General features: G+C 52.7%; 1 protein-coding gene across 7 annotated transcripts in view; it reads left to right on the forward strand.

The window, feature by feature from the left end:
• The window catches only part of STIM1 (stromal interaction molecule 1), a 101,125-nt gene that overhangs the window by 1,619 nt on the left and 86,705 nt on the right, over window positions 1–12,801 (forward strand). The gene's annotated exons all lie outside the window — the stretch shown is intronic.

Genomic DNA, 12,801 nt, shown 5'->3' on the forward strand with positions numbered 1-12,801 from the left:
CGGTGAGCTCTGCCCTGTGAGCAGGTGGAGAAATAAATTTGTTCCTGAAGGGGAAAACTCTCCCGAAGCTGAGTTGCTGCCGGCCGGGGCGCGGGCCAGCCCGCCTGGGCGCCCCGTTCCGCTCGGCGGCGCGCAGAGCTCTCGGCGCCTCCACCGCCGCCCCCCGAGCCGCTGCCCGGGCCCCTCCCGGCCCCGGCGTCCCCCAGGGACGGGCAGCTCGCCGCGGCAGGGTGGCGCAGAAGGCCGCGAGCCCCTCTGGAGCCCGGCTGGACCGGGAGGCGCTGCCCCGCCGAGGGTGTGGGGCGCACGCCCGGGCGAGGGCCGGGCCCCGGAGCTCAGGGGGGTTTGCGCCAGGGGAGGGTGCGGGCGTCCCCGCGGAGGGGGACGAAAGCTGCCGCCGCGGCCTTGCCAAGGAGGCAGTCCGCTTCGTGTGCGGAGCCACTTGGTGAGAACAGGGCAAGTCCCTGGAGCCGCAGTATCGGGCCAAGGATCGGGAACTCGGCGTCTGGTTCCTGGGCAGGCAGATTGTTTCATCTCGGCGACGTGATGATTTATGTGACTTTGATTTTTTTCTTTTTCCCCTTAATACTGACCCCGTGCGAGCTGTTCTGTAAGAAGTTTCTTTTTATCATTCTTTATGTGCAATCCGAAATCCTTAGGCCAGTTCACATCCAGTCTGCTCCATTAGGGAAACTGGATCTCTGCAGTCCTTCTGATGAAGCAAGGTTTGTGCCTCCAAGGAATTTCCAGATGAGTTATTTTTGGAGGCCCTGCAGAAGTGTGGCAGCCCTGGTGATTCAGCTGCTGACTTGCTCTTCTCTCAGAGCAGAGGCAGGGCAGGGCAGGCAGGGAGCAGTCCAGAGACCTGGTCTCTTTAATAAACTCACCTCCAGGTGGGCTTTTCCTGCAAAAGAGGTACTTTTTCATGACTCTTGCGTTTTCACAACTGGTATGTTACTTCTGGGTTTAAAAACCTGCAGAGCAGCACGTGGCACCTTGCAGGGGAATAGCTGGTTGCAGGCCGCAACCCAAAACGTGCGGGTGAACGCGGTCCCGAAGGGGTTTGTTCACTCCGAACGTGGGTAGCTCGCAGCGTAACTGCACCTCGGACCTTGCTGGGGTGGCTGGGAAGTTTGGGGGATGCTCGTTGCACTCTGCTTAAAGTTAATGCGTCCTCTGAGGTCCCTTGGCCTTTTGCTTTGTAGCTTCTAGAGCTGTTGCTGGCAGCTCGGCGTGTGAATATCCTCAGGTAGACCGTGACACTTTCCTTACGTCTTCCCTGGGTTGTGTCGGCTGCACGCGTGCCTGCAGTAGCACAGGCTCTCACTGTGGAGCAGAGGTAGGTGTTTGATGGATTTTTGAAAGTGAAAAGGTTCATTTTTGATGGATTTTTGGAAGAGAACGGGCTGTTTGTTGGTTTTTTTATTTTTTAAACATGGCATGATTTTAATGGCAGCACTGGTCACTTTTCCCTGGAGCAGTGAAATTTTTCAGGGGGTGCAGGGAAGTGTTTGTAGAGAGCAGAAGGGTGAGTTTTCAGCACTGTTTGTTCATTTGGCTCCGTTGCGGAGATTCCTGTGCACGCTCAAGGGCTGCATTGGCATGCTTTGTCGAGTATTGGTATATGTTTCTGATTTCTAAGATTTATTTTTTTTTTTAAGTAAGAGTTTGAAATGGGTAGTTTTATCCATGGAGGAAAATAAGAGTTGGCAACTGAGCTCCAGGGAAAATCAGGTTTTCTCCTGGCTTTGACTCGTTCAAAGGCAAGTGCTTCTAGGGAGTGCTTTAATCTTTAATCTTTTCCTGCCTCTATCAGATTTAACTTTGGTTACACTCAAAAGCACAGGAGCCATTTCACAAGGCGTAGAGACGGAGGTGCTGTGTATTTTAGAGCCAGGAAGGACAGCCAGTCCACAGTCAAAGCCCCGGCCAAGCACAGACCCCAAAATCAACCTCCCAAACCTCCCGGCAGCTTCTTTTTACGCCGGAGCACATGTTTCAGACTAACACGGTGTCATGGAGAAGGCGGCCGGTCCCCCCGCTGCCGCGCAGGATGTGCTGACAGTCACCCTGCCGTTATTGTTTTCACCCGCTGGTGGTTATTTTTAGCATGAATTTGTCTCGACGCAGCTTCCAGCCCTTTCGTACACACCCCCCCTCTAAAAGGGGCAAGAGAGGCTCCTCCTGGATGTTATTACAAATATCGCTTTGAGGTGGTAGGTGTTCTTCTCTTTCTAGTTACTCTTGTCAGTTGCCCGAGCTGAACCTGTTTAATTCAGGTTTTGGTCATTTTTCTGTTGGCAAAACTCAGAGCATCGTCTGGGGTTATGTCAAATGTTTTACAAAAGCGTTCTCTGTACCACTGGCTGTTTTGGTCAAAAAGTTTTAAAATTTTGTTTTACAGAAGCATTCTGTGTACCATCGGCTGCTTTGGTCAAAGTAAAAATAGCAAGCTTGCTCGATAGCCTGTTCCTCATTAAATCACCTTAACCGGTACCAGTGAGGTTGCTGCTCTTAATTTTTCACTTGAGTGCCTTCTGCGCAGGGGGTGTGGGTGGACAGGGAGGCGTTGCTGATGCTGGGGACCTTCGGGTTGGGCTCCAGGTGTGTTTGTAGGAGATCCAGGGAAAATGGTCCATGAAGGGGCTGGGCTTTGGGTGACTGGGATTCATCCCGGGTTCCCTTAGTGGTGATCTCTCACCCGCTTTGCCCCGTTGCCCTGCGACACCAGGGGAATAGTGAAGCCTGCATTCCCCTCAGCCTTATTTCATTTTACACTGAGATTGCTTTCCGTGCTCCCACAGCCTACAGTGGGGATGCGGGGCAGTATCTGCCCCCCGGAGGAGGTCTGGGGTCTCACTTGGGTCCCCGTTTCAGCATCGTTGAGACAGAGGAGGGATCCTGGTGTGGATTTTCCCTGTCTCTTTCCTGCAGGAGTCAAAGGATGGGCTCTGGGGAGTGTGGTGGGATTGACCCATTTTCTGGGAGACATGAACCTCGTGGTGCTGAGCCCGGGGGGCTGCTGAGGACCCTCTGGTGTGGTGGTGGCACAGGGCAGCGTTCGGCATTTACTTATGGCAGGGCACAACGGCTCCTCTCCCTCCCTTCCTCACGCTCCCTGCGCCTGTCTCTTGCTTCCCTCTCTTGATTCCTCCATCACAAGATTTCTGCGGTTGTCTTTGCTCTTGTTCAAGTGGTGTTTTACACACAGGACTCTTACCCCAGCTGGGGGGGTTAATGTGTTACCAGAACACGAGTTGTAAAAATAGTAAGATGGTATCGAAACAAAACCTGCATCTCCTCAGAGTTACGTTTGCCTGTAGCGCTTTAAGTCTAAGCTGCACATAAACCCAAGCAACACCAGTGTTTAACAAAGTAAGTGTGGTGAAGGGGGGCTGCAACCGCAAGCTTTTAACTAGGGGTTCATTTGATAGGGAAGAAGAAATTAGTTTCTGGATGAGGATGGTGTGTCCAGGCCCTGCCGTTGAGAACCCCTGTGCTTGTCATTCGAAGCTGCAGGGTTTTACCGCAGGTTAATCTGCTTTCTAAATCTCTTATCTTGGACAGTGATCGTTCTTGGACTTTGAACTTGCAGTGAAATCTTTTGGCATATGAACAGAATGTGGACTTGGTGTCTTTCAAAAGCCTGACGCAGAATCTTGCAGGGTGGGAACACAAAGGGATGGTTCCTTCTGTATCTTCCAATTTAAATATTATCACCGGGAGTTGCTTCGTTAATGAAACATTATGTTAGTGCATTTATTTCGTGGTGCTGAAGTTTACGTCACCCACCGTGATGCCAAAATCTACATTTATCCTTTATTCCTTTGCCAGAGCCTCTGATTTCATCTGCTGCAACAAGTAGGATGCTTTTAGGAGTTGCCTTTAGAAAAAGACTTGTCAGTTGAAGACAGGAGGTCAGTCAGCATCACATCAGTGGGGTTAAAGTACAGGCAGCCGACTGAGGTACCACTGACCTGCCTGCTCTCTGATGTTGATTCACCTCCCGGTGCTGTGTACCAGAACCACTGCAGGATTGCAGCCCCTGTACTAGTGTGCTGGAAACCTCCAAATCCTCCTGTGGCCTGGCCTGACACGGCTCGTCCCAACCCCTTCCCTCCAGTAACCTCCGTCTGTCCCCGGGCGTGGAGGAGTTTGTGAAATGCCATGACCTGCTGTGCTCTTCTTGCTTTACAGGGAAATGCTTTTTAAAGGCGTCTTTCTCTCCAGGGCTAGAAGGATTTTGTGACTGCACCGTTTGCTGTACCTGCAGCTAATTCTTTCTAGGCACGAAGTTGCACACTGAGTAGCAGCCTCGGGCTGGGCAGGGGAGAAGTAGTAGTTTTGGAGAACACTTGGAAAACTCTGCCAGGAAACGGTCAGCGTTCTCTGCCAGCTTGATGGGGAACCTCAGCGGATTGCACAGCCTTCACTTTGTTTAGGAATGAAACTCATCTCGAGGAACGGCCGCTCTGAGAGCTGGAGGCACCTTTTGGCACCACAGTGCAGCCTCGTGTAGAGGCGGAGCGGGGCTGGACGGGCGCACGCTGGGGCTGGCAGCGCTGCCAGCTCCTCCTGGCTCCTGCTGTGCCCTGTGGTGGCCCAGGAACTTGGAGCGATGCTCAGCTGGATCAGAGATTTATTTCTTTAAAAATTTATTTATTTATTACTTTGAAAAGCAACTTTCTTCACGCCTCACGTGCCTCCCAGGTTGTACTTTCAAATGGGCAGCGCTGTTCGCGGGGATGCTGCCTGCTCTCCTGGGGCTGGGGTGAAGAAGCAGCAGAGATGAGCCCTCTGGGGTATTTGTTTTCTCCGGAGTTCTGCTGGCGCAAGGACACGTAAAACTCATGTTCAGACTTTCCAGGCTACTCGCAGCCTTTGCCCTCACTGCATCCCAGTGGGAGAGAAAAGCCTGGCTTTAACTTTGACCGCCTGGAAAGCGTAGGCAGGGGAGGCTGGAGCAGGGACCAGAGCTCAGAGCAGGGCCTGGGTAACCCTGGGCACCCAGAGATGCTGGGGGGGGCAGGGGGGGGACAGGCCTGGCGTGTAAGTGGAGACAGAGGCTGAATGCAACTCAGTGTCCTCATCACCAAATCCTCTTTTCTCACGCTTTACAAACCGCCCCCATCTCTGTCTCCTGTGGTCCGTGGCAGCCTGGAGCAAGGTGTAACTCGGGTTCCTCCCTAAATGTGCAGTCCTGGAATGAACTCTCACAGGGAAAAAAAAAAAAAAACCAACCCATGGCAGACTTTCTTTATATCCTGCTTTGCACTGTACTTTTTGGTTTGGCCTCTCCTGAGGTGAGGCAGGGATAGGTGTGCACAGGCGGGAAGTCCAAAGCAGCCATCCTCCTCTCCATCCTTTCCTCTCAGGAGGAATGAAACAATAAAATGTGGTGATGATGCCTCCTGAGAGCCCTTATGGTGTGGCCAGCAGGGTCTGTGATGCTTTGATTGATGGTCGTGGTGAAATGGAGAGTGCCTCATCTGAAAGGGAGTAAGAAAGGAAAAAAAACGTTTTTTCTGTTGCCTGCTCGGTTTGTGTTTGGCTCGTGGGCTACTTGGTGTATATTGGTACATCATAATTCTCTCCTGGCTGAGTGCTCTCACCTCCTCTCCCTCCGGGCAGGGGACAGATGTCTGTCTGGGGCACGCTGCGCTTTACACCGACGCTGCCGGGGAGCTGTTACCGTGCCGTGAGTTTGATTTCAAGGCCTGTCTGGTTTTTGGTGAGGAAAAGGAAGGAAAAGGGTGGTGTAATTCCAGGTGGATCTGTTTGTTGAAAGGAGGGTGTGTGAGCAGGTGTTTGAAAAGCAAGTTTTCCGTGAGGCTATCCCTCTGCTTTTAAAAATTTTGCTTATCCAACCCGGAGGCTGCGCTGGTTAAAAAAGGCGCCGCCGGCGGCCCTGGTCCCCCTGCGCTTCTCCAGGCCCGGGTTCAGTGCTGAGCTGCGTTACCCTTTTGCTGCCTTCAGCTGCTTGAGTGTAATCGGCCTTGCGTTTCGCTTCTGAAAGTCCTAATGGCACAACCTATTAGTGTTGAACAAAACTGTTTTGCTTCCTTGATTAGCCTTACTTTAAAACCAAAGATAAACTCCTAGGCAGGCAGAAGAAGCTGGAGGCCGGGGCCTGGTGGTTCTTGCTGGGGTTCCGCTGGCCTGAGCCCTTCCCTGCCTGGTGGGGTGCGTTTTCCCGGGGCGGGGTGGGTGCTGGAGCCGTGCCGCGGGTGCCCGCCGCGGCAGGGCCGCGTGCTGGGGGCAGGAGGGTGTTTCTGAGCTGCTGTTTGGGTGGGGGTCTGCAGCGTGAGCTGGGAGTCCCCCGCTCCGCGGCTGGAGGAGGAGATTTGATCACCCTTCGTTAGGTCACAGTCAAGAGCTATTAATAACGCGGTTTTTTGGCCTCTTTAACTCCCTGTTCCAGAGTACAGCCTTCGGGACCTTCTGTTTCCCCACCTCCCGCCCCGAGGACTTTGTTTCTGGCATTTGAGGTGGTTGATGCGCGTGCAGGCAACGTCGTGCTGACCCGTCTGATCTGATTCAAGCGGGTGTCTCGGGCAGACTTTAATTTTTCCTTCATTTTAATCAGCCCCTGCAGCCCTGCCTGATTAATTTTACGGCACCTCCATGACTCCAGTTCATTTTTTAGCAGTTGATGCTGGTCCTCGGGCAGCCGTAGACGATGGACTCTTTTAATTAAGCCATTGCCCCGTTACTCCTGCAGCACACTGAGCCCTGAGAAGCTTCTGCCTCAAACTGTGAGCCCGTGTGTTAAAAAACCAGCACTGTGCCAGTGTGGCTCACCTGGGTGCCGGGCTGGAAGTGTCACCTGTGAATTATTCTTTTAACTTACTAAAACTAAATCAGCATCAACCCCTTCCTTAGCTGCCAGCGTGGGGTGGGTGCAGCTGTGTGTTGAGGTGAGCTTTTCCGTGCCGTCCCTGCTGCGGGGCCGGGTGATGACGAACGACGGCAGCACTGTGCCCAGCTGAAATATTTATTTTTACTGGCAGTTACAGGACGAAGTACCCACCTCGACAATCGATATGAAAATCATCAGAGGAACATAAGGAAGTCATTAAGATAACCGCGTGTGTTTTTGTACGTGAATTGTCTGCGCTTGTTTGTTTTATCTTTATGAAATAGTATCAGGATGCTTGTTTGTTTGGATTAGGGACCTATTTTTAAGTAACCCGTTTTTTCCACTTTGGAAAACGCATTAGCCCGCTGTGGCCTGCGGCCATCTGTGCAGGCTGACTTTGGGAACCGCCAGGCTGCTGCCCGGTGCGAGGTGTGCCTCTGCGGTGTGCCCGTCGCCCACCCTTGCTGGAAGAGGGGCACCCGCAGAGGCAAACGCCGCGCCTCCGTCCTCCCGGGGAGCTCCACCTCGGCCTGACTGCGCTGTCCCTTCGCCCCTCCAGGGCTCTGCCCATCCCAGCCGGCCTCAGGAAGTGGAAGCAGCAGCGATCTGCTCAGAAAAGGTGATGTTTCTTAACAAACACACGCTCACGCCGCACGTTTTGCGAGAAAAGTCTCTATTTTTCTAGCGGAGTACGCTGTTTTTCCCCAAAGGGCTGACTTTTAAGATCTGTTTAATTCCTTCCTTCAGGTTTGGAGCTCTGATGCCTGAAATTCTGTGATTCTCGGAGGATAGAAACATAATAAACAAGAGGACTTTAAGAATGTTCCTCATCTGGGTTACAAATGAACAGCTTGCTTGTTTGAACAGTCTGCCCCTTTGCTAGTCAAGTTAAGCTTTGTGTTGCAGGAAAGGGAGAAATAATTCAGGATTAAAGCTGCTAAGCAATGCGTATGTTTAGATTTGTAAGAGTGCCAGTACGTAATTAATCTGTAAGCCAAAGAAAAAAAGTTGGTGTTTTTTTCCCCTGATATAGATAGACAGATGCAGGATAAAACCTGACTGGGGGAGGGGGGAGAAATAATTTCTGAAAATACTATTTCCCAAGTAGCTGCTATCGCTGGTGCCGCCCGAGTGTTTTTTGTTCGAGCTGCTTTGCAGTTTTAAGGCAAAAATCAGTGTGTCATCCTGTGCTGGCCTGGGGACTTGTGCTTATTACTGAAAAGCTCCAGGATTTCAAGTACAGCGAGGACAGCCTCCGGAGCAGCCAGCCTGTTCCAAGTGTTATTCCTTCTTAATCCTGCACGCGATGGCTCTTCCCACCTGCTGAGGAGGTCGGTGAGCACTGAGGAGTGGGGGCGTTGCAGTTCAAAAGCGATGGGGTTACAGGGCTGGGCAGGTCCTTGCAGAGCCTTGAAGCTTTCTCCTCTTTTTTTGATATTTTTTACAGCTGGATCAGAATCTGACCCGTCACCAGTGGCATTAAGCTTGTAGGAAGTAAAAAGAAATAAATTGGGCATAAAGCGTGGCAGTGGTTGATTAAAGATCATCTCTGAGCATTTCAGAAAGGAGCTAGTGATTCGGTGTTCCCTGTTATTTCACGGTGTATCTGTTCTTCAAGCTACAAAATGAGGAGTAGAAGTATTTATTTTTGCTTAAAAGCTGTGGAAAGGATCAGAAAAGAGCGACTTGTCTATAGCCATGCCTTTAGCTGTGTGATTTGGGAAGGCCTCTCTGCACAGGAGGGCGCGGGCTGGTTCCTCCCTGGGACGAGCCCCAGCAGCTTAGACTATGGCTGAGGCACAAAAATCTTGCAGCTTGGTGGAACTCCGGGGGGATGTGGTGCTGTAGGATGGTGCTGGGCTCTGCCAGGGCAGCCCCCACCTCTGCTCTGGCTCTGGGGGGGTGAGTGTGGCTTTCTTAGGTTCCCAGCTCCCCCCCAGAGGTGACCGCCAGCGGGATGACCCCGGCAGCGATCGCCAGCCTGACGGCAAAAGGTGTTGGAAACCCTTTCTGGCAGCGGAGCCCCCGGGCTGGCTTTGGCTGCGGGTGTCCCTGGAGGTGTGAGCTGCAACTCTGCCACCGTGCTGGGAAGATGAAGAGGTTCCTCAGCCTTCATCAGGAGTGGCAGCTTGAAATGGCACTCCTGCAGCCTGGCTCGCTTTAGGTGTCCTGGAGGCCCTCTGAATCAAGGAGGAGGTGCTTGGGGAGGTGTGAAAACTAACTTAGGAGATGCTGTGGGATTTTGAGGAATGGTGAGGGCAGAGGGACCTGTCGGTGGGGCAGTGATGGGTGCTGACTCCTGGCCCCGGCAGAGCACAGAGGTGCCAGCTCACCTGGCCGTGGCCACGAGCGCTGGAAGCCAGAGGAATGTGTTCAGAGCCATGGGAGCACCGGGAGGGTTGTCTGTGTGCTGGAGCGGGCCGATTCGTTCGTTAGCATCATGCCAGCCTTTCCCTCAGCCATCCAAAAAGCTCTCAGCAGCTGCTGAGAGGGCACTGGGGTGTCTGCGGTGCCCTGGCCGGAGCCCCGGGCTCGGGGCAGGGCTGGCTCGGGTGTGGGCAGCACCGTGTCTGCTGAGCATCCCCTGGCATGGCATGCCCAGGACCTTGCTGCTCTTGGTGGATTCTCATGGGCCACACTGTTTCCTGAAGATTTGTTCTCTGTGTTTTGCAGATAAACAGGTTTTCCTGTTTCTCATTTGTTTCAATTTGTTGTATCATTGAAAAAAAAAAGGGTATGAAGGGATATTTGGGGTGCACCTCTCCCGTGCTGCAGACAGCAGGGTGAATTCTGCAGAAGTTTTGCTTACAGCTGGTGGTATGAAAAGCAGGAGGTAGGATCTCTTGTTATTTTTTCCTATCGCCCCTATTTTCTTTTTCTTTTTTCCTCTTGGGAAAGGAGAACAAATGTTTCATGCTTACGTGATTTAAACTCAACCCTTTGAGTGTCACTTAGGAGCTGTATCTTAATCTAAACATCCAGTATTCTTGTGCCGTTGCTGCGGAGGTGGGGAACTGCAAGTGGTTGTTACATCTCCCTGTGTTAGACGCAGGAATTGCTCTCCAGAGGTACCTGTGTCCTTCACGGGCTGTAGAGGGGCTCAAGCAGCCGGGGCTAGATGCATGTCCCTTTTGCAGTGACAAGTGGCATCGCCTTCTGACGCCGCCGGAGCTCCACAGCTCCGTCTTCGCCCCGCACCCTGCCTCCAGCTTGCCGCTCGCTGTTTGCTTTAGCGTTAGGGTTTGGATAAGTTGTCCAACTGGTTTGTTTTTCATCTGGTGGCTATTTTCAGCCACTCATCCTAACAAGGTGAAATGTCTGAGATGCTTTTCTGTTCCCTGTGACTGTGCTATAAGGAGGTGCCCCGCTTACCCCGGCAGCCTCCCCGGTGGGGAGTGCCTCACCCCAGCCTGCCTTCCTTTTGGTAGCCTTTGGCTATTCTTTGCAGAAAAGTCTGGCCTGATGCAAGTCAGGTCCTTTATAAGAACAACAGTTAGTCTGTGCACAGATACCCTGAGCACAGAGCACCCCAAATCCCAGCGTTACTGTCACCCTCTTGCCCTCCTGTGAAGCTGAGAGCCTGGGGAGGATCTGACATCTCGCCTAGACCCGGCTTAGCTGGGCTCTGCATAAGAGAAGCAGCAGGAAAGCTGGCGGGGATGTGGGCTGTTGGGTGGTGCCGAGAGCATCCGTACCGGGGTGGAGGGTGCCCAGGATGCGAGAGGAGGGGGACATTTTACCCCACCTCCTCCTTAATCCAGTTGTCCATGTGTAATTTGTTCACTCTTGCAATTGCACTTGTGATTCCTTTGGGGTTGGGAGAAACTCTCAAACTGCCATTCACTCAGGTTAATTTTAAAATTAACTTGCTCCTTGGTTAAAGTCCAGAGAGGACCTGTGAGCAAAGGTGGTTTCTGTCCGGTGTCTGCCAAGCAATGGCACTGGGAACATCACTTCCAACTCTCAGAGTTCCTCACGGGCTCTGGGATATTTAACCTCATCGTACTGTAGGATGTGGAAGCTCTAGTCTTCCTATTTCAAATGAAGGATTAAAGTGCAGAGGTATCATTGTCACGCAGGAAGTCATCTGGCAGAGCAGGGCCTTGAACCCTCTCACAAATGTCAGCTTGGTGGCCCGGCCTGTGGACATCCATCATTTCCCGGGCACGGCTACAGAGCGATTCGTAATGGGGGAGTTTGCTGAAATCTGGCTTGGCTTGTAGAGTAAATTTAGCACCTTGATGTGAATCGGTTCATCTGCTGGGCCCGCTACCTTCACAGAGCCTCTCCCACACCTCCAGATGGGGAAGCAGCAAGTGGGTGGGAATAAACCGCTTGTGCTGGTGGTGGGGAGCGACACTCCGGGCTCTGCTCATCGCCCTCACTCCAGTTTCACAGTGGGGCCTGGCAACACGCTGTGTCTCTTCCTGGAAGCTGTTGCTAGTGGCCGTGGGCATCCCCGACCCACTGTAGTTATGTTAAACTAGGAACAGAATAGAAATCCAATATTTGAACCTTAACAGCCAAAACTAGATTCTTCATAGGTTGGAAAAGCCCCTCGGGATCATCGAGTCCAACCCTCAGCCCGACTCTACAAAGCTCTCCCCTACCCCACATCCCCCACAGCTCATCCCAACGGCCCTGAAACCCCCCCAGGGATGGGGACTCCCCCCTCCCTGGGCAGCCTCTTCCACTCTCTCTGACCACTCTTGCTGGGAAACATTTTCTCCTCCTGCCCAGCCTGAGCCTCCCCTGGGGCAGTTTCCAGCCGTTCCCTCTTGTCCTGTCCCTGATCCCCTGGGAGCAGAGCCCAGCCCCAGCCTCTCTGCAATGTCCTGTCAGGAGCTGCAGAGAGGGATGAGGGCTCCCCTCAGCCTCCTCCTCCTCACCCTGAACACTCCCAGCTCCTGCCCTGCCTCCTCACAGGATTGATTCTCCAGCCCTTCCCCAGCCTCGTTGCCCTCCTCTGCCCTCGCTCCAGCCCCTCCAGATCTCTCTCGGGTTGAGGTGCCCAAACCTGGACACAACCTCCAGGTGTGGCCTCACCAGTGCCGAGCACAGGGGGACTGTCACCTCCCTGCTCCTGCTGGTCACACCGGTGCTGATCCAAGCCAGGAGGCCGTTGGCTTTCTTGGCCCCCGGGCACGCTGCTGGCTCCTGTTCAGGTGCTGGTCAGTGAGAACCCCCAGACCCTTCTCCCCCAGACAGCTCCAGCCATCCCTCCCCGAGCCTGTAGCCACGCAGGGGGTTGTGGTGGCCCAAGGGCAGGACCTGGCACTTGGCCTTGTTGAAGCTCATCCCATTCTTTTCTGTGATAGTCCAGGAAATCCCTCTGGGAAGGCTCGAGAGCTGGCTGGTGGTAATACCAGGTTCAATAAAGATTAAGAACCAATGAAATTTCAAGGAATTGTGTGCTGGAGAGTGCATTCTCTCCCATTGTGTTATTTTTAATTGCAGCCGTTTTCCAGTAGCTTGCCGTTACTTATTCAGGACGTAAATGAACAACAGTTCCTGCCTCTATAAACCCCTTTTCCAGCCGCCTTGTCTCCGCGTAGCGTTTGCACGGGAGCAGTGTGTGGGGTTGATGTGAGGTCTCCTTTTTTGGATATTGGCTAAATTTTTCTGAAATCCCGAGCTCCTAATGAAGGTTTGCTGACTTCTGACAAACCAGGTGTAGGCTACAAATTCAGTTCTGTGGTTTCTCGGATGTTGCAGCAGAAGACAGCTGTCTGAATAAAGAAACTGCATCAGAAAGAAAGAAGAAAAAGGTTCTATTGTTCAACAGTCTTCATAGAAGTATTGATAAAAGTGCATGTGAAGGCTTCAGGGCGAGGAAGGAGCCTTTTTAGTGGAGGGGAGTGTTGATACAGGATCAGGGAACTGCAGGGAAGTCGCTCAGTTTGAAGCAAAGCTTGTGGCACCTTTTCCCCTTTATGCTGATG

This window comes from Athene noctua, chromosome 1 (assembly GCF_965140245.1).
Source record: "Athene noctua chromosome 1, bAthNoc1.hap1.1, whole genome shotgun sequence".
In the NCBI taxonomy this organism is placed as follows: domain Eukaryota; kingdom Metazoa; phylum Chordata; class Aves; order Strigiformes; family Strigidae; genus Athene; species Athene noctua.